Source organism: Ambystoma mexicanum, chromosome 11, assembly GCF_040938575.1.
Source record: "Ambystoma mexicanum isolate Mex_15411 chromosome 11, UKY_AmexF1_1, whole genome shotgun sequence".
Taxonomy (NCBI): domain Eukaryota; kingdom Metazoa; phylum Chordata; class Amphibia; order Caudata; family Ambystomatidae; genus Ambystoma; species Ambystoma mexicanum.
Genome location: NC_090934.1, coordinates 1050670866 through 1050692520, shown reverse-complemented (window position 1 = coordinate 1050692520; position 21655 = coordinate 1050670866).

Genomic DNA, 21655 nt, shown 5'->3' with positions numbered 1-21655 from the left:
GGCTTGGGAGCAAAAAAGCTCCCCTTTTCCCTGGCTGATGAGCCACGAAGGAAACTCCCTCCCGACCAGGAAGATGGGGAGAAAGAAATCCATAGAGACAGAGAGATAGAGGAATAAGCGGCGTACGGAGGTGGAGAGCCGGACATACCCAGTGAGACCATTCTGTTTTTATGGCCTGGAGTGCTCCCCCCTCGACCCCACATGAAAGCAGGTTGGTTTACAGTTCAGAAATGCTTGCGTGTGAATGAACTGGTATCAAAAATCATTTTTTCAATTTCTCACTCAGTTTCAAAATACAAAACAACACTTGCAAGCCTTACATAGTGTTGTGAACCCTAACGTATTTGAAAATACATATAAAGAAAGTTATAAGAATGCTTGGGAAGCAGATTCCTTAAGAAAATAATGTATAGGAGGAAGAAACAAGCATTGGCTAAAGCCAATAAGGTATGAACATTGTCAAAAGACCCAGCTGGAACAAGTATTGTGAATTGTAGTTAGGAAAAGACAGATAGGCTTGAGGGAAATCCTCTCATGCCCAGAAATGGAGGACTCCAGAAACTTGACAAATTGCTGCTCTATTCAGTCCAAACCGGTATATGCACACAGATTCCATAGCTCCAAGTGTATTCTCAGCTCATTACAGGTGGACAGTGAGCTTTTAAGCTGCTGTAAGCTCACAAGCAAAAGATAGATTCTTTGCTCTACCAGGTCAATGCAAGCCTTGTCAGTTTAGGAAGTTTGCCAGCATATGAGAAACAATTATGGGTGGGGAAGGTAAGCTCAGAGCACCGCCTGCTTCCCATTATTGTTTCACCCATCTGACTTCCCAGACCTTGAGCAAGGACACTCCATGCTCCATCTTCATGTTATGTTGCATAATTTCATCTTCCGTCTTCAATTTGATGGGAACAACCTTATCTGTCTGAATGGGCTTTTTTCTCCAGCTCCAGGTCATGTGTTCAGGGACCGGAAAAATGATTTTCTCTGCTGGAATTTATGGGGAATTTCAGACTTTTTGTCCTTGCAGGTGCTGTAACCTTTCAGCTGTCTCGAGCCCGCTTCCCTAGTGTCCTTGGTAGGGCTGCACATGCTGCCAGGCCTGTTTTGCATCTCTCAGAAAAGTCAGTGTATCAGGCCTCAGCCCTGTGTTTTGAGCTTTCCCAATTCTTTTCAATGCAGCTGTGGCTTCCATTTTGCTGATAATCACTTTTTCGTGTGTGTGTTGTTTTGCACCCGGCTAATGTCTCTGCGGATGTGTTCAGCCATGTCGCCTTTTCATGATTACTTTGGTGATGCCATCCGGGTATGGTCTGTGGAGCTGCTTCAGTGGGTGGCATCCATCATCTAAACACTTGTGTATAGGCATGTTACAAATGCCATATCATATAATATTATATCATCTTGGGGGTATGCTGGCGGGGGTTGAGACCCCCTTAACAGTCCACCCTCTGGTCTAGCCACCCAGCCTGGACCACAATCTCAAAGCCCCTCCCAAATGATGGGTGTCTTGCTTTCTCACACCTTTGTCACCGCCTCAGGTTGCTACAGCTCCTACTGGGTTGGTATGTGTTCCAGGTCATTTCCTCTTCTTTACCCTGCTCAGCTTCATCGCCTACTGCTTCCTCCGCTGGGCGTCCAGTTCGGGGCATCCATTTCCTTCTGTGTCTTTTTGGGGCACCATGAAGGTTGGTGTGCTCAATGGCATTATGGCACATTTTCTTCTTCATTTGGGTGACACTTGCATATGAGCTTCAGGCCCAGTGATGGTCTGTGGATATTGTTGTTTCCTCTTCTCGTGCCATGTACCCTTGGAATGCATCTACAGCCTCTTTTCTCTCTCTCCACTGTTTACTTAACCTTCCTTCTGGCAACATTATGGTGTTATTCTTGATGGCAATATAGACAGAGGCCTACCTTGTTTTCCATCCATGTAAGCAGCTCGAACTACTTGCTACTTCTTGATGTATTAATCCTTTTCTCTCTGCGCCATCTCCACTGGAACTGACAGGAACACTTGTGCAATGCATCCCTGCAGCCTTCCACCTATTCTCTTTCAAACGTGTATCCATATACTGGTAGCTGGTGTTTCTTGCGACATTCAGACAGTCCTCCAACTTCTGTGCTTGCATTCTTGAGGCACTGCAGCTCCCCCTGTGCTGTACTTCCTTTGTTTGTGCCTTTCAGTGTGTGTTGTCAAGTCATCCGCGTTCAAGCAATCCTCTATCATTGTCCATGTTTCCATGTAATTGTCCTCATGGGGTAATTTCTCCTGTATCTTTCATCGTAGTATAGCCTGCTTCCTCTGGAACTGCTAGAGAAACCATGTAGTTGCTCGTGGCCTGGGAAGTGGAAGTGTTCACATGGCAGTTCCTCCCTGAAACCTCCCTCCCCACATTGGTCACGTGTTGGTTCTATATATCGTTAATAGAGTGTGCCAAATTCGTCATACAAGTACTCACATATAAATATATGTGGTTTTTCTTTCTCCTCGTTTAAATCAAGGATAATCTTCTATTAAAGCTACTTCATTGATCATGTTACTTGTAAGGGTTAAAGTCACTACTTGTCATTTAAATACAGAACATCAGTATCTTTATGTTTCCCTGTTACTGTTTTAAGAGGGTACAGAATTAGAGACAGCAGAATACAAAACAATCAGAGCCACAATCTTTTCCAGTGGTGCAATTTCACATGTTGCAAATGTGTATTCTCCCAGTTATCCAAAACTTTACATATTTGACGTACAATGGGGGACCCTTTCCACCACGAGCAGGGGAGGTCATTTAGGAGACGCTCCAGCATCCCCAGTGGAACCCATCATTCCATTTGCAATAAAAACATTTTCCCTCTTTTCCTTTAAACAGTTGCCACCCCCAAATTCACTCTCCCCATAGTTCATTTTCATGCTCCCGTCCACTTTTTCCTTTGGTAGGGCACCATGTTTACTACAAACTGCTCCATGTCTAAGAACCTTGAGTTCAACCACAACGCAATAAGACATTCATTGCATGGGGAAAGTGTTAATGGTAGAGGAAACATAGTGGTTGGGGAGCACATAATCAGAGGGCTTTTCCTGTGTCCCAGTTTGTGACATCTGGGCATTTATTTATTAGCATTTTCAAAGCGCTCACACAGCCCGGGGGCATCGAGACGATGTTACAGGAATATGTCTCTTAGTTGCATATTTATAACACGCTTAATACCCAGAGGTTTCTAAGCGCGGCCCCGGGGATCAAACCTGTGTTGCATCTTGTTTCCAAGGCAAGCACGTTTCCGCTGAGCTATCCTCCGGGGACAGGCTGGGTCCCATGGGCTCGGTTGCCTAGGTCGCGCGTTGGACATCACCCTGGTATGTAGTTGAAAGTCCCTTTGCACCTAAAACACAGCGAATACCTGATGAGTTTCTTTAAATGTATATACATTTTCTTTATTACACCCTATAATTGCCTAAATACTTACTACTAATTCCTTTTATTTATCTGTTCCTTTTATCTACTTCACATCTTCCATGCCTACTAGCCACTCCATTTCTATTCAGATGTAATTTATAATGTTGGTGCTCTCCTAATTTCTCTAAAGCATTAACTGTCCCGTTTTCTGTTCTTGACCACATGGGAGAGAGAGAAAAACATAACAAAAATTACAATAAAATAGTCATTTTCAAACCCTTGCCACTTCTTTTCTTCTTCTCTTGGGTACCCCTTGTGTTTAATTAAGCTGTCCAATTAGAAACCAGATGGGGACAAAAGTCATAATACAGTAATGGACAGAACTGTACTCCCCTTTTGATGAGCTATCCTGTGGCCTTGCTGCTGTATGATTTCTTCATGTGATGAGCTAGAGATGTCTGTGCGGGAGCACAATATGGTGGTGATTTTTTTTTTCCCGAAATGTGCACAGTGCTTTTCTTTTCCCCTTAACGCTGGGCTTGCCTTTAGGGTTGCTGGTTGTGGCAGGTCTGCGCAAGCTGTTTTTTCCTTGGCATTTTGCCCTTATCCATCTTTTTTGTGCTGTGGGGTTCCTACAAATGAATGCTGCTACCTCCCCAACCTTTCTTGATGTTGAGACAAGCACAGGTGATGTGTTAGTGCATGCAAGTGTGAGGTATGTGCCCCCAAGTTTGCCTAGCATCTTTTTCACTTCTGCTTCTATTCAATAAAAGGTCACACATCTCAAATAAACATTACATTTCCAATCATTAAAAAAACAGTTACACATAAACATTACACTTCAAATAACCAGAGCCCTCTGCACATCTCATTGAAAAATATACTCTTCACTAAAACCCGTTCTTCATTTCCCTCTCATTCTACCTGTAGCTTACCTGTGTCTCCTTCTCTTCACCTATATATATATATATATATATATATATATATATACACTTACCTGCCATCTCTATTCACCTACTCTTCCCTTCTTCAAGTACCTACCCCTTCAATGTTGCTCCTTCTCTTTGCATTGCTATCTTGCCCCAATGATGCTGCTCAAAATAATGTCATCTCTAAATCTATTAGAACATTGAAACTTCCATTAATAATATGCAAAATGTGTTACTTTGATACGCTCATTCATTACTTGCTGTTTTGCACATTGTGCTTTCCTCTGTGGCAGGGATGTCATTTCACCAAAATTCCAGGGGTAGGGGAAGTGACATCACATGACCCGTGACATCTGATGACATTGACCCCACCCTGAAGTGACATCACAGGAAGTGATGGAACACGACCTTTCACTCCTTCACAAAACAGGAAGTGGCATCACATAGCATTGTTCCTATGTACACTACGAAAAATATGGTAACGATATCACTATAATGTGATGTACATTTCATACAAGAATGGATCACCATATGTATGGTTAATATCAGTGTGTATGGGCCCATATTACCCAGTTACTGTAAATGTCAACGGTCAAATGATAATGATGTGTTATTATGTAGCACTTAGGCTTAAGCGTTTTATATAGAACAAATCTACATACAATATCACCCAACCTCTGTTGGTGCTCATTTAGCAACCTCAGAAGAATGAAAGGCTGAGTTGAGATGTTTAAGAACAGACTAAATCAGTGACTCACTCCCTGAAATGTGCCTGAAACAAACCTTTAATGAGTCTAGCAATTATTGTCTAGATTTACAGAAAGACATTATTTGTTATTCCTATTCTTTCTTATTTAGGGTCACTGCTCAAAGTGTTACGCTTTTGGAACCCCATGTTTTCTTCCAAATTGGATGATACAATGGGCATCTTCCACATTCTACCAAATTGGAATGATCCAATAGGCATCTTGCAATTCTTCCAAATTGGAATGATCCAATGGGCATTTTGTAATTCTCCCAAATTGGAATGATCCAATTGGCATCTTGCAATTCTTCCAAATTTGAATGATCCAATGGGTATCTTGCAATTCTCCCAAATTGGAATGATCCAAGGGGCATCTTGCAATTCTCTCAAATTGCAATGTTCCAATTGGCATCTTGCTTCTGTGCTGACTCATCAGGAGGGAATACATCTACAGGAAGAAAGTCCCTTTCCCTGATTTGCCAGAAGAAAATATCATCTTGCAATGCTTACAATGTATGTGCGTGTGTGTGTGGGGGGGGGGCGGGTGATTGCATATAGCATGCATGCACAGGCTGTATCACTGCAATTGATGCTGGAAACAACTCTGTCTATGGTTTCACCATTGGCTGCTTTCAAAGGACTAGTAGCACAAGAGCAGGTATATTGTGTTCCGTGTAATCACAGGCAGTGTACGATATCCTGGCATCTGCCAGACAGCATCATGCTGCGTAAACCTGAGTAAGGGCAGGAATTGCATATGACACTGCGGGGTTCCCTGAGGTGCATAGTGCAAATGACGGCACCCAAGTGGCACTAAGACCGCCCCTAGTAAACAAATACCTTTACAGAAAGAGGTAGTTGTGGGCTTCAGTTATCATCCAAAATGCCAACTATCCTGGATGAACACATGGCAGTTACATATACTGCCAATCAGCAATTGGCCATCAGTTTTAGGGTGGCAAGCATGGCAACACCATGTTGCTTAGTAAGTACATAATGCATAGTACTGGCACACATATCTACACAAATCATCATTGGAAAGGTGAAAACCCTGGGCAGGTTCTCAAAACATTTTTGGGCGCAAAGAAAAGGAGAAGCCCAAATCTCAAAGGGCATCTGGATGAGCGCATCCAACATGCGCTCATTCAGATGACTTTTTTCCCGCTCTGCACGTTTGTGCAAATAACGGGGCGTTTGAGGGCATTTAAAAGTGAATCCTGAATTCATAAATGGGATGTGCTTTTAAATGCCCTGAAATGAGGCTCATCCCCCCCCTCCTCCTTTTGAAACTGGTGCAGGGAGAGGCGCAAATCATCGAAGGGTAGTTTCTGAACCGGTCATGGTTTTGTTTTTAAGTGTCACACTAGCTTTTCCATTGCCCATGCGGTGATGAAAATGCTTTTTCTTTTCGGGCATTTCACCGAGACGGGCGTGAAATGCCTCCCAGCGACCACTTGGTTGCTGGGAGGCAACGATACTTAAGTGCCGGGATTAATATATGCAAGGGGGATGGACAGCCCATCTATGCACCACAATCCAGCGCCTCCTAAAAATGCTCAGGCCACCTTTGTGAATAAGGTGACCTTAGGATTTCTCAAAGCAGCGCAAATGAAACAAGCGCATTCTCTGCGATCCTTTAATTTGCGCTGATTTTCTGGCATCTTGCCCGCTGCAATTCAAACTGCTCAATTTCCATAACGTCACAGCAAAATGCTTGGCATAGAACTCCCTCTCAGAAAAAAAAAAAGAAAAAAACTGAAACAATGCCATTTCAAACTTGTGAATGGGCAAACCTGTCCACAGGCACATGACGGTTATTGATTCGTGTTGTGCCTTTCGGCTACATAAAGCCAGGCCCCTTCTTTAAGGCGCATATTTGCCCTACCCTATAGGGCATTGGCAAGTGTTGTTAGACAGTGGATTAAGATCTCATTGTTTGAGCTGCCCATTCCATGGTCAGCCTCCATAATGTGTCTGGAGTTGCTGCTTGATAGAACCATTGTGGTACCAGCATATGCCTCAAGGGCACAGGCAATACTATCTGCCCCCGGTTTCCAGGACGTGTTGCTACAAAATGCAGGTTTACATACCTGTATGAGATGTTGGACATACCTGGTGTCTTCCATTTCAACATTTAGGGAATTCCTTGTCTATGCCATCCCAGCAGTCAGTGCCTGCCTGGTCTTTGCCATCCCAGCAGTCAAGACCTGCCAGGTACCGACAACTGTTGGTATCCTTCAAGCCACATTTTTTATTTTTTAGATATTTGGATTATAAAATCGAACAGAGGAAAAAAGGAAAGAAACATCTTTATTAAAAATCATGAGTCTCAAATGCACGGATCAGACTTCCCGGTCCGGAGGGGGGTGTGGGGGAGAGAAGAGAAGAGAGAAGAGAGAAAGAGAGAGAGAGACTAAAATCTTCTCCTGCACATAAAATCCTCCACGAGTCTTCACTCGAGTTTGAGGTTCTCTCTGCTATGAATCTCCCCAGGTAGTTTGTGCCATCATATCAATGCATCTCTGCTTCCAAGCCACCAGCGGAAAGTGTTAAAAGGCATAATTGTATTTGAATATTGTATAAGGCTCTGGCGTGATGGTCAAAACGAGTTTTCGTTACAATATAACGTTTTCCAAATCACTACTCCTTGAACAGGGGTTAGGGCTAATTCGTGTTTTATTAACGCAGCTGACACGGATCTTGGCAGCCGAAGGCCCCATCTCCAGAAAAGGCCTTCTAGTATGTTTCACAACCTCCCTGGAAATGACAGCATTGACTCAGCTCCATATGTGAGGAGGGGGACTACCTTCAGTTTATAGATGTCTAAAATTGGTCGAATTGTAAACTTGCGAAACTTGCCATACTTTCTGTGTATTGCCATGGCCTGGGCAGCTAAGATTTTCACTCAATGTCTCAAGTCCAGCTGTCTCGGCTTGTCTTCTATACTCCAGCTGATGGGTACTCCTGAATAAATAACGTCTTTCACCAGAGGGATTTCTGCATTCTTCAGAAACCATTTAAAATATTGTTTAAGTTTTCAACTACAGGATTATAATAGCTGATTTCCCTTTGTTGATTTACAGCCAATTTGTTTGTACATAGTTTTACAGTGAGGTCAGTCTGCATTGCAGACTGGTGGGTGTCTGATTCATAAGAATGAAGTCATCTGCATATAGAGATCACGCCACCGGGAAACCATTGATTTTTGGTGGAAATGCTCGGACCTCATTTTGGCTTTCAGGGAGGTCCGAAAGAAAGAGGGTGAAGAGTGTGGGCGGTAGGTGGCACCCTTGTATCAACCCTCTCTGCGTTGCAATCTCAGTTGATTGCAGTCCTTCTAACGTTAGTCTCATCTGAACTTTTGCATCAGTCTACATTGCTTTTATTGCCTCCACTAAATCTAGTGGGCAGTTCCACTTTAGGAGTTTTTTCCAAAGGAGTTGTCTTTCAACACTATCAAATGCCTTCTTAAGATATACAAAGGCAAAGTATATTTTGTTTTTGTATTTTACTGCTTTCAATTTCAAAAGGTTGATCAGACATAAGTTAAAGGTGGTTCCAACCCCCTTAACAAAGCCCGCTTGTCGATGGTCCTGACTCTTTGAGTTGCCCAGGTTTTCAGATGTTTTAATGATATCCCTGTGAAGAGCTTCCCCAAACGTCGAGCAGAGCAACCAGAGATAGTTGTTAGGGTCAGATCTATTTCCCTTCTTGTGAATAGGAACCACAATAGCCTTTTTACATGACGCCAAGTCTCAAAGACTTCCTTGAAAAGTCTCAAGATAAACGGGCTCCATGCAGTTTGGTTATATTTAATGTCTCTGGAGAAACGCCATCCAAACACAGGGCTGAGTCAGTTCTTGCTCTTTTTTTTATAATTCCTCAAGATCTGACTCCTACATGGCAAAATGCCATTTTCCCCTTTTTTTGGCAAAGCGGTGCCGGTTCAATTTTCCACTTGGCCCAAATAGGTCACAGTAAAAACTGACCCACATTTCTTCTGTTAAGGAGTTCGACACGATTGACTCCTGAGGTGTTATTGTCTCGTTAATCAATTGCCACATGCCTCAAATATATTTCAAGGCCATTTTTCACAGCATTCCCTCCGCTTCTGTCTGTCTTTGGTGGACTTTGTGAGCAATAAGCCAATTTTCATCTTTTTGTTTTATTTCCTCCCTGACATCCACATTTGTTAGTGTTTTTGAGGAGCCCAATTTCCGCAACTCAGACCACAGTTTAGCCTTTCTCATAGCTATCTCAGCATCATAGATGTGTCTATGGGCGGTATTAATCTTACCATGTTAGTTACTTAAGCTCTTGCAGTCTTCGATTAGAGGGATATAATTAACGTCAACACTTAACTCACTTTGCCGGTTGTAGCACTCAGTGATTTTAATAATATCCTTTTCACAAATGCGAATCTGGTTTCTACCTTCTGAAATGGTTAGAGTCCCATTCTTTCTTTCCTTTTCTTTGCTTGTTAATTGTATGTCCATTAACAGTTTCAGTATGGAGTGGTCGCTTTTTGTCACTGCTACTACTTCCAATTTCTTTATAAGATTAGTAATACGTTGGTAAGCAAAAATGTAGTCAAGGGTCTTGCAACTGGAGCCATTAGTCCAGGTAGTTGTTATTTGCACATTTAACATATGAAGGTTCCTGTTGAGCATAGCGTCTGCCCAGGCAGCTGCTCGTGCATCTGCTGTGTTGGTTGAACTGTCAAAGTGACTATAGGAGTTCCCCTTTCATCCAGACAACAAATGTTAAGATCCCCACCGTTTAAAATTTGCGGAGGGGGGGGGGTTAGCACAGCAAGATGTTTATCCACGGCGTCAGTGATGCTGACCAAAAAAGTAACTGATTGTATGGATCCGGGATCCAATAAAGGTTGAGTATGAGGTTCCTTTGCAAGTCATCTTCTAGATTTTTATTAAGGCTAAGAGGGTTTCCTGCACAAAGGAGCTTTCATTCCATGATGCTTTCATCCCCAGGCCGATTCCTTGTTTAATAAGGTTTAAAAAGGCCAGGCGCAAGTTTTCCCTTTGCACCCCTATAGGCCGTGTTTTAACGGCACACTGTAGCCATCCACAGTTGGAAGAGACGTTAACCAAGTTTCCTGTAGACCGATAATGGCATATTTTCTCAGATTTGTTTTGCTGGCATTAAAAAAGTGATTGAAGCCTCTGGTGTTCCAAGAGGTCATTGTTCACTGGCATTCATGTTCAGATGTTGGAAGCTATTTACCCGGCTTCTCAAGTTGTTTAATTTTGAGCGCCTACAAGCTTCCCTTGCTAGTCACAACACCTTTTTTTTGTTGTTCTTTCCTAGTGGTGATCCCATCAAGATTGGAAGAGAATGTAATCCTCAGTGGTGTGGATGATCTCCTATGTAATTTGCTTTTTGAAGGAATCTCTGGATTTGCCACGCTGCCTGATTCAGTGAGCTCCTTGTTTCCGGGATGATTGTCCAATTGATATTTCAATGTTATGCTCCTTGTGGTGAAGTCTCCCGTGGACGGCTTTATTTTGAGCTGATTGCTCATGTTAAATAGCCGCCTTTCTGCTTCTTCGGAAAGCTCAAAACCCAGAGACTGAAGGGAGTTTTCAGTTTCCAATAATGATGTTTTTACTCCAATCGGACGCAGGTGCAGAATCACTTTATCTGTGGATTCCTCTTCTGTGAATTCCACTGTTCTGATGTCTTCCAATTTCATAAACCAACAGGCGGGAATGTGATGGAACGCGTTCAGGAAGTTGTGCCGGTTCAATATCAGACTGTCGTCCGCTTCGCCAAGTCGATTTAGATAGAGGTAGTTGATTTTGAGTTACCTCTTTTTTGAGAATTTCCTTTTGCCGGCTTATCATATCTGAAGAATTATCCACTGAGTCCTAACTCCTTTTTGTCAGCCAGTTCAGGTGTCCTTGGGGCCTCCCATTTCCCAAAATGTGATCCATTCGTTGCTAAGGAGACATCCTTTGGTCTTTGTGCATTCCTCCCCTTTTTCCATTTTCAATGGTTTGGTTAATGTCTATTTCGACATGCCTCACTCCTTTCACCAATTTATTTGATGAGTTTTCAATTGCCTTCCACTTTTCATCCATTGTTAGGAAGAATGCTGAAGCAGCCTGGCTAGCTTCAGACTCCACGTTGGGCTTGTCTCCCAGCTCAGGAGTTTTTTCTGCATGCGTGCTGTTTAGTATCCTTTGACTGTTCCCCCAGTCGTCCTCATTATCTGTCACTGACAAGTTAATCAGGTCAGGGTCCGCCTTGAAGGCAGGACCCTCCTGCACTGGCAGGGCTGCTGCAGTCTCACCTGGATCACTTTCTAAATCCACAAGATCCTGAAATCCGACATTTCTCGTTGTTTCTTTTTTCTCGATTACTAAGGCAGACTTCACATTTTTCAGGGGGATATGAAACATTGCAGAAGAAATTATGTGCTCCATTTGATTTGGACTTACTGGAATGTAAGGGGTTTGAAATGTTGTTCAATTGTTTTAGGTCCTTCCTTACCTGTTTAGAAAATGTTTCCCCGATTTCTGCAACACCAAGTAGGAGTTACCCTGTTTTTTTTCCATGGTGCTTGCTTTCCACTCTCAGTTAGTGTAGGCTGTTGCATATTTTGATCATCTGGAGTTTTTTGGTTTAAGATAATTGGTGTTTCATTTTCAATGGTCATGTTATCAATCCCCACCCCCACCCCCACCGTTCTTGGGGGCTACGCAGATTGTCATGATTGAACTTTCCAAATCCAGAAGCTCTTCTATAGTCACCAACCCCTTTTGATTGGGACATAGCGAATGGAATTTTCCCAATGTAGATGAATGTTGTGTTGAAGTATCAAATGCCAGAAAATTAGCTTTTAGAGGTGCAGTTGTCGCGAATAAGCCAACTAGGTGTTTCCTTGCTTCTTGTCCTTTTTGGTTGTTGTTTTCACGATTTTTCAATATTTCCAGCAGTGTTCCTAGTAGGAGTTTCGTATCAGCTCTCTGTGTGTCTATGGTGGCTTGTAGCTTATTTTGAAAAGTGGTGGCACTGACCGCTTCCTGATCAACTCTTGATTTAAGAGAGGAAATAAATGATTCCACATATATTAACTTAGAGGGGATCATTGTTACTAAAGTAGCCTGGGCTTTATAGCTTTCACTGATCAGTTCATACAGTTTTAGAAATGGAGCCAATAAATGTTTAAAGCTGCCATCACATTACAATGTACCTGAAATGGTGTTGAATTTAATGTATGTCTTCTGTAATTTTGATTCTGTGGGGAGAAAACAGAATCTTCCAAGCAGGATGATGATGAAATAGAGGGTGTGTGCTTTTTTACATACTCATGATCGAGCATTGGTGCTAGTCAAACTTGGGTCAGAAGGGGAGGACCACAGTTGTTGTAATTGCATCTTGTGTTTTCTCCAACCTCTGTTTCAACGTTCTTGCTTCTTCCTTCGTTTTCCTTCACTTCTTTACCATCAGTACCAGGGCCCTTACCTGGAGCTTCTGGAAACGCTTGATCTTCAATGTTTTCCTTTCGTTTATTTTCTTTGGGCTTGCTTTTGCTTGCATTATAGGTAAAGAAGGAGTTAATTGTTGCGCCTTGCCCTGATTTTGAAGGAAGGAGGGTTGCTTTCTATGATGTTTTTTTGGATCGTTTTAGACTGAGAGTTGCAGGTGTTTTTTTTACTGAGACGGCTATGTCTGTTGAGTTTTCCTTAAATCCATTTGAATCTTTATCCGTGATCGGCAGCGCATCCTCCTCTGTCATAGCCGGTTCAATATCCAATATTTGCCCATCTGTCAAGTCCTTGTTTTCATAGAGTATTACCTCTTTTGAAGGTTGATTATTGCACACCTGTTTCACAAATCAAGATGTAGTGAGCTCCTTTTGTTTTCCTGGAGCATCGAGTTTATGGGCATTTATGCACTGTAAAAGCTTCTGGTTTCCCCAAGATTTTCAGCGAAACCTTTTTTTTTTGCTTTTTGATCCATCTATAAATTCTAAAAATACATTCTATGCCCTCACCAAGGTTACCCGACCAGCCAGCCACAGCCCCTGTCAGCAGCGTCTTTTCCTGGGGATTTATTTGCTCAACAGGGGGAGCAGATGGGGCATCGAGTTTTGAAAGGACATCTTCTTGTGAAGTATCAGAGAAGAGGCACCTGGCGCCTTGTATGTGGTTTTGCCCATTTCCGTTCCATCGTGAGGGTTTTTTGTTATATATTCTGTTTTGTTGAAAAGACAGTGGTTGAGCTTAGGTCCGGAGGGCCAGGGGTGAGCTAATGTGTGTTGGGTTTTCCCCTTTTTACCCACGTGCTAGCGTGCCCCCGCAAACCCTTCATTAGATCACGTTATCTGAAACGCTTGATGTTTAAAGCTTTAAACAGTTGTGTACAAAGAGTGGGGGTGTCCTGACTGGAAAAGTCTAAGCCGACTGCCGCTTATTGATTGCAGCCTAGATTTAACGACAATGTGTTATCCTTGGATATCACCATTTGTGTATTTACCAAGGATAGCAGTACATAAGAGAACCATAATAATCCACTTGTGCTAGACCATTAGTCTGTAAAAGAACAGCTTTTATTAAGTGACTGTCCTTGTTCTTTTACATATTTTTTGTAAAGAAATTATAAGTACAAAATATACAGGTGTACATTTTTTCACCAAAGTCACATATACAAAATATAAACAAATATAAAACTAAATGGAGAAAAATGTAGAAAAAAGAAGAAAAGACATGTAGCAAAAGATAGGACAAAGTCATACATGTGCATGCTAACAGAAGTATAACGACATTCTGTTGCTGCTACTACATTTCATTTTTCTAATTGTAGACAGTTATCCTCGAAGGTAAAAGTCCTTGGATAGGTCTAACTAAGCCAGGCTAAAGGGTGACCAAAAAATATATAGTTGATCGACGTCCCTGAAATGAATCTCTACTGGATCTGGGGGGGACCCCGCCACACTACAAGGGTAAGGGAGTCCCAGGACGTTTCGGCCTTAGTGGGTCACAACCTTCTTCATGGAACCAAGGAGTGGAGTACCCTGGATTGTATTCTCGTCTTTGTTCCTGTTGTAGAACGGGATAGTGTGGTCTGCTAATTCTCTGCTCTTTTGGTGTGATAAGGATTCACTGGTGCCTATGGCTGAAGAAGCTATGTCAACTGTAGATCGGCATCATAGGTACACAGGTAACGGTCGGGTCTTCCCGTGGTTTTATGGAATGCCATGTTAAAGGACTATGCTCAAAGGAGTGTGATGCTGCTTGCCAGCACACCCAACTCCTCAATGCCTCTTGCCTTTTCATTGCTGCCACACCATCTCTACTTTACCCATTCACCCACTCCGTCCCACAGTTAACAGCCCTTCCCGAAGTCCACCATATCGCTGCCTCCTCCCATGGGCAGATGCCACTATAAACATCAAAAAGACACCCTTTACCAAGCTCTTGCATTTCCATAGTGGCCAACTTGCTGCTGGCTAACCTTACCTTTGACGAATGGGCGCACAACCATATAACAAATAATTTAATTTTTTTAATTAACTATAAAAACAAAAAAAAATATATCTTTCTTAGTGTCAGATTCCAGCATCTAAGCTCAGTACCAGGTATCGAATCATGGACCTTGGCCAAGACAAGCGGGTTGCCCCCGAGATAGGTGTCCAGGTGGACTATAGATGATCCAGCAACCAGAGGATAATGATGGATTGCTAATAGCATTAACACAGAGCAATAGATTTCAGTGTTGGGATGCACAAGCAGCATCCCAGCCAGGCAGAAAGTGTCAGGTTGAGGAAAACCTATTAGAGTGCAACATCGGAGGAGCAAAGTGAAGTTTGTGCCACAGATAGAGAACAAGTTGTTTTAGTTAGGTTTGATACACATTAGATACTCACATATAGCAACACAGAAAGTGCAACAAATGTATTTATGCTGTGGTTGCTGAGGTTATAGATAGGCAGCATTATAGGCCCGGTGTTTGTTGATGTATTGTAGTGACGTAGGATAGCGTGATGTGATGGAAGGCCTGAAATAAGCACAGGATGAAGTCAGTTCGGCAGTGTGGTAGAAGCAACGTTGTTGTGCTAACTTGGCAGAAGTGTTGCCATTTTTGATGTTGAGGTCTAGCACACGATGAACAGGAGAGAATGCAAGCTTTGTTATGGAGCTGGAGCTCTGGAATGTTAGCTCCAGAAACAAATTCCCCTTTCCCGTTCCCCAGGAGTGAAGCCAAGGTCAGAGGCACCCATGGTGTGCAGATAAAGCACTAATTCTATCGAGCTGCCGGACCTGAACGTGGTGGGAATGGAATGTTATTTGGTAGATGAGCAGGAAGGGATGCTCCCCTTTGAAGGAAACATTCATGAGAATAGCGTACTAGGTTCTGTGATGCCAATGAGCCAGGTGAAGATTTAGAACACAACAATATGAATTCCTAGAAACCCAAACAAATCCTTGAAATTCAGACTTGAGAGTGATGCCCTGGTTATGTCATCCCTGGGCACCACCCCAGGGCGAGCTGTGTCTGGAACGTCTTGTGATTTGGGACAGGTGGATCAGAGGTGATGCCAATACAGTTAGTACAAGGTTGGGGGTGCAGTTCGGGTGCGCCATGGCAACTGGGTTAATGAGGAAGCCTATTGTCTTATAAAAGCAGGGTTAGCCTCGCCAAGTTACTTTGATTGCATCTGAAACTGGAGGGTTCACATCATGTGATGGTCCCAAATGGACAAATCTATTGATAACAAACCACCAATCATATACCTTGATTCGATAGTGATTATGTAGGGGTCCACGTGTCTGGAAGAATAGGGGCAGCATAGATGTGGTCAATCGATCAAGGGACTATTGGGGGATTAGCATGTTCTATAGGAGATAGCCAATGAGGGTGGTGGGATTATGGTGCACTCATGATTATGTATAGTATTGATAATTTGCAGAATTTCCACTATTTAAGATTTAACCCTTTGAGATGAGATGAGCTCTGTGTCAGTTCGGTTCTATGGGAACGCCTGAGACCCTTCTTGTATGTAATAAACCTTGTTTTTCTCTGCAAAAGAGGTGCAGCGATTATTTTGCCTTTTGGATTGTTGTTATCTCTCGGTTTTTGGGCTACCATCCTTTCACCAGTGAGAAGCCAAATGCCCAAATGAAATCCATAGAACTCCAGAAGCATGTCAGGATAGTGACCCAAACCCAAAACAATTCTGACAGTTATGAAATCAGGCCAAGGAAACTAGTACAATTAGGAAAATCAGCCAGGGAAACCAGCCACTCCACCATGAGAGTCCCAAAGCAAAGCCTGCTGATGAGCCGAGTCTAAACCACTGCTATTACGACATAAATGATAAAGAACTTTCAAGGGACTAAGAGACGCTGTTTGCTATAACTTCATGACAGGAGGTGGTAAACAAAATACCGTGTACTTCTAAGAGATGCCAGTGATTTGTTGATTCTGCCTGACCACTGAAGTATGCTATATTATCTCAATATTTCTGTGTTCAAGATGTGTATAGCAACATAGCACATTGTTTTGGACGGTATGGTCTATGTTTTCCTGGTTGTGGTATTAATTATATTGTTGGACTTTTGGAACAATATTCCTTTTACCACATTCTGCAGCAGTCGAATGGCGCTTTCGATAATGTCTAACTTTTACACATCACAAGAAACAACTGGCACTAGGCATGTGTTTTAAGTGCTTTTTCCTCTTAACATTATTCTACAGTAGGGAAGGGCTGCTCCATTTACTGCAAACCAAGTATGAAGCAAGGCAGTTCATCAACGTATGCAGCATCTTAGTTTATATTTTAGGTGAAATAAGCAATATATAGTAAACCTAAATGATCCAGACCTCAGGCTATTGTGCAAACAGTGCAAGAGGACTTGTGCTATACCTTTGGGGGTAGTTTATGAGACTCTGTATATTTGGGTATACTGTCTGTTGCCCATTAAACAAGCAATATGCAGAATAATTTCCCAAATGTTGTTTGAAACGTGCCTACACATTTCAAGCAATGGCTCCAGATGAGAATTGCAAAACAAAAGAGGTGTTGGCTGGAAGGTTTGGAACTAATCTTAACCTCTGGCATTGCTCTGGGCAACCCTCCAGACCGTCGTTCTTTGCCTGCCAAGTCATTACAAAAGGGGAAAGACCATATGCAAATCAGGCTTGGTCCCACCCCAAAAGGGGCCTTCCAGCCCACTCTGCTTGGTCAAATCCATTCTGAACAAGACCACAAGCACCCCCAGACATGTTTCGGCTTCTAGAATGAGGTAAAAGACACTAGGATATATGGAGGGTTAAAAGGAGTACTCAGACTCTTGGAGGACATTTTCAGAGATGTGTTTATTAAAGAATAAGGCCTAACTTTCCCTATAGCTATGGAGTGTTCCCTACCTATCAAACTAACTAAGGTGCCCGTCATTCATCTGTGAATGTGCCAAAGAATATGTCCACAGTCCAAACTAATCCTAAACTGACCCTACTACTAGTCTAACAACTAAAGACAGGAGAATGACTCATTTCTCCTGGTGCTTTGCTTGTCACAAATCTTGTCTTCTGGGTTCTTCTTAAAAGGTGATTTTTAAATAGTCGTTTGTGACTCCTTTAATCAGTTTGTATAAGTCTATCAAGATCTCATTATACTTTTATTCTTTCTCAACCATTGTTTTCTTTGACCCTGGACGAAAGTCTTTGTGGTCACACCATGACCATCGGTTTCTTGTTCTTTCCTTCAACAAGGATGTTGGGCATCCAGTGCTCTGCCTACGATACCCAAGCAGTTTCCACGCTAGCAGGCTTTTTTTCCAGGTTGCAGAGGCTCCTCCCCTCTCAGGTTTTACATCACCATGGGCCTTCCCTAGCTGACGTTCTTGTCTCTCTCTCTCTGTTCTGATTGTTGTGGCATCTCTCTTCTCTCCACTCCAGCCTCCTTGTCCCAGTTAAATGGAGGTTTCGATTTAAAGTGACAGGCATTGTTTCTTATGAGATAACAATTTATGGTAGTTCTTTCATCATAAAAGCCCCTGCATTGCATATTTTGTTGTGGGTCTGATATTCGTAGGTAGACCATTTTGAGGTGTTCTTTAGGGAGCTCCTCACGGGAACTGGGTCCTTATCCTCATGGGAGAGTCTCTCCCATTGAGGTCCCACTTGCCTCGACCCCTAGGGAGGATTTTGAGGAGCAGGCTAACCTCACTAGCCTCACGGGGGGTGCTCCACCGTGGGGATAAGGGACCAATTCCCTCGATTCATCACAGGTATCCTCAAAATAACTGTACAGTGCTAATTTGGTGACAATCTTTATCTGCCATAGCCAGTGTTGGTACCATGGGGAGTTGCTAAAGGTAAACTGTGTTGAACCTCCAAATGCCACTCCATGCATACAATGTTCTCTGCTATGAACCCTGCCGTAACGTGTGACTAAACTCACCTACAAATGTAAAAGCATTATAGATAGCAAGGAATGCTGCTTTTACAAAATGTAGGGCACGAACATCCCAGCAGAATTTTCCCTTAGGGATAGTTATGTAGGACTGCACTTAAGTGCTTTCGCACTTATGGTCCTTGACAGCACAGACACCTTTGGAAGCACTTTGTCAAAGTGAGTGCTGATTGGTTCTTCAGCAGCATACCAAAGAGGACGTCATTTCATGTAACGTCTGACGGGGATCTATAGAGGCCTTTAATGACTTCAGTTCACTGGGATGAGGTGCAATACTGTTTGGCAGTGCATCAGGTGAACATGAGAAGCAAGGCTGCTGAGGGTTAAAACACGTTTCTGACACCCATTCCTATGGAAAATTGCAGCCAGCTGGCTGCACCGGTTCAGGTGAGGGAGGCAATATGTCAAGGGGCAATAGCCAATACAATTTCCTCTGCAGAAGAATGTCAAATCTCCAATCCATGCCCCTAAATGGGGGCTGACTCGGAAGAAGGAACCTTCCTTGACAGAAAAGGAATAGTACCTCCATTTCAAATAATTCAGCATAAAAGAGATCTATACAGGGATTCCAGATACCAGAGGAAACCTTTTGGCTTCTCATAATGCTACCGAATGTCCAACCAACTGGTGCAGCAAGTCTCAATCCTATCCTCCCACCTGGTTGTTGAATGAGAACAACTAGGATCACTATGATTATGGCGCAAATCAGGAAAGGGATACACAGGAAGACTGAGGTGGGGTTGCCAAACTGAAGAGAAGAAAGATGGTGGACTTGCTGAGAGACAATTCCCCTCCCTTAGGAAAAGTCACAGATGAACGACGTAAGGTGCCTTAACTGCCCCACTAACCATAGATTGAATACATTTGAAGAATTGTCTGATCATTACAGCAGTTTACCCAAGACACCCCTTATTGCAGGTGGTCAGACAGTATTTTCATGATGATGGTAACCTGCATTATTTTGACTTCATTGTCAGGAGTTATTTTGCAAGTTAATTGAAAGCTCCTTGTAGCCAGATGATCAAACCAATGATTCAATATTTTCAGCTGGATTTCATTCTCATATCCTCATCTGGTAAATGAAGTCACAGGAAAACATGTGTGAAGATAATTGGGAGTCAAAGACACAAATGAAAAACATTCATATGTGAGAAAGGGCAACCTTGTTTGATTTAGAAGAAATGTAGTGCTGTCTTCCAAATGGTAAGCTGTGCCCAGCACGACAATGGGTATAGATCCCTATATCCCCATATTCCCATACATGAAATTTCAGAGCAGGTTTTGGGCTGAAGGCTGCAAGTCATAAGCACATTGTAAGGCTCATTCCACCCCCGACTTGAACCCTTAAAAAGGAACATCCTACAAAAGTACACGGAAGCCTTAGAAAGGAGAATTGGATTTGCCAGCACACAATCATTGACATAACTGGACATACTTAATAATTTCTGAAACCAGGTAGAAGAAGCAAAAGTACTTAAGAAAAAGTGGAAGAGTGGGCTGAGTTTAATAAAGTGGGAGAGGAAAATGCCAATCAATACAAGTCATTCTTTGGTTCCTAATCCCTATGTTTTCCTGCTAAGGGGAGTCCTAGTTGAACAGGAGTTCAGAAGCTAAAGGTAAAGAGCACAATATTACAGTCCTTCTTGCACCTAATTAGAACAGGTAAATAGCTAGTAATAACATTGACAGCATGCAACTTGAGTATACAGTACATGCACTGACGAGGAAGGAAATTGAGCTCCACTGAGGCCGATTGTGGTTTTCAGACTGGTTGGCATTCCTACTTGTCCTATCCCATTTTCATTCCACAGATACAATATGCAAACTGCATAGGAAGTGGCATTGTGGAAGATTACCTCCCTTTATTTATTTATTTATTTATTGTTTTCTTGTATGGCGCTTATACAATAAGAATATATATATATATACAATTACAACACAACATTAAGAGAAGAGGGAGCAGAGGGCAGGGACAAACCTACTATGCCTTGTGAGTATTCAGAACGTGCACATGCAGAAAGGAAGAAGGAAGAGGGGGTAAGTGCTGGGAGGTACAGGCTCGTAGGAGAGACAAGGACAAAGTGGTAGGAATGATTGAGTGCTACACAGCCTGGGCCACAGGAGGTGTAAGTGCGAGTCTCCAGGGCGCAAGATGTGTAGATGCAAAGTGCTGTGGAAGACAGGAAGTGGGGAGAATTGATGTGGAATTCAAGGCTTCGAAAATGCATAAGGACCAAGGACACCAATAAAGCACCTGTAAGATTAGCAGAGGAGAGAAGGAGGGAAGGGGGAGGAAAATAGGAAGGTCTTAAGGAGCTTCTGGAATTTGAGAAGATCCTACTCAAGTCGAAGGGAGAGGGGAGGCTATTCCAGAGGAGGGAGCTTGCAGAAAGAGAGCTGCCCTCTGTTTAGCAAAATGCTTTACACACAAGGAGTTGGTGTCAGCGGAGCAAAGTGGTCTAGACGGAGAGTATTTAGTGGGATAAAGTTGGAGACAGGCTTGTGGATGATGCAGAGGGATTTGAATTTAATCCATGCAGCAACCAGGAGCCAGTGAAGACTTTTTAGTGCAGGAGCTGGGCTTATGGCCAAGGATAAGACTTGCTGCCCTATTCTGGATAAGCTGAAGGGGTCATAGATAGCAAGAAGGCAGATTCAAAAGGACGCTGTTACTTACAGTAGTCAAGTCTTGAGAGCACCAGGGCTTAAGTCACATTGAGCCTCTGAGGTAAAGTGAGAAATGATAGAATTCCTTTGACAAGGAAGAGCTGATAGTTGGACTTCTTGGCAATGTCCAGGGTGTGAGGAAGGAAGGGGAGAGAGGAGTTGAAGATGATTCCAAGGTTTCTGGCTTCTGTTGAAGAAGTAGGGGGGGGCAAGAGTAGGGCCAAAGGGAGGGGAAGAAGGAGGGAGCAAGGGTCCCAATGGGAAGGATCTCAGTTTTACAGCCGTTGAGGCAGAGATCATTTGAGGTGCACCAGGACTGGATGACAGGTGGGCAGTCATGAATGAAGGAGGGAGAAAGAGGGTCAGCAGGGAGTCTGAAGAAGAGATGTGTGTCATCTGCATAACACAGGAACACTGGAAGAAGGTGGAGATGAAGTGTGGAAGGAGAGCAAAGTACACGTTAAAGAGCCAGGGGGAG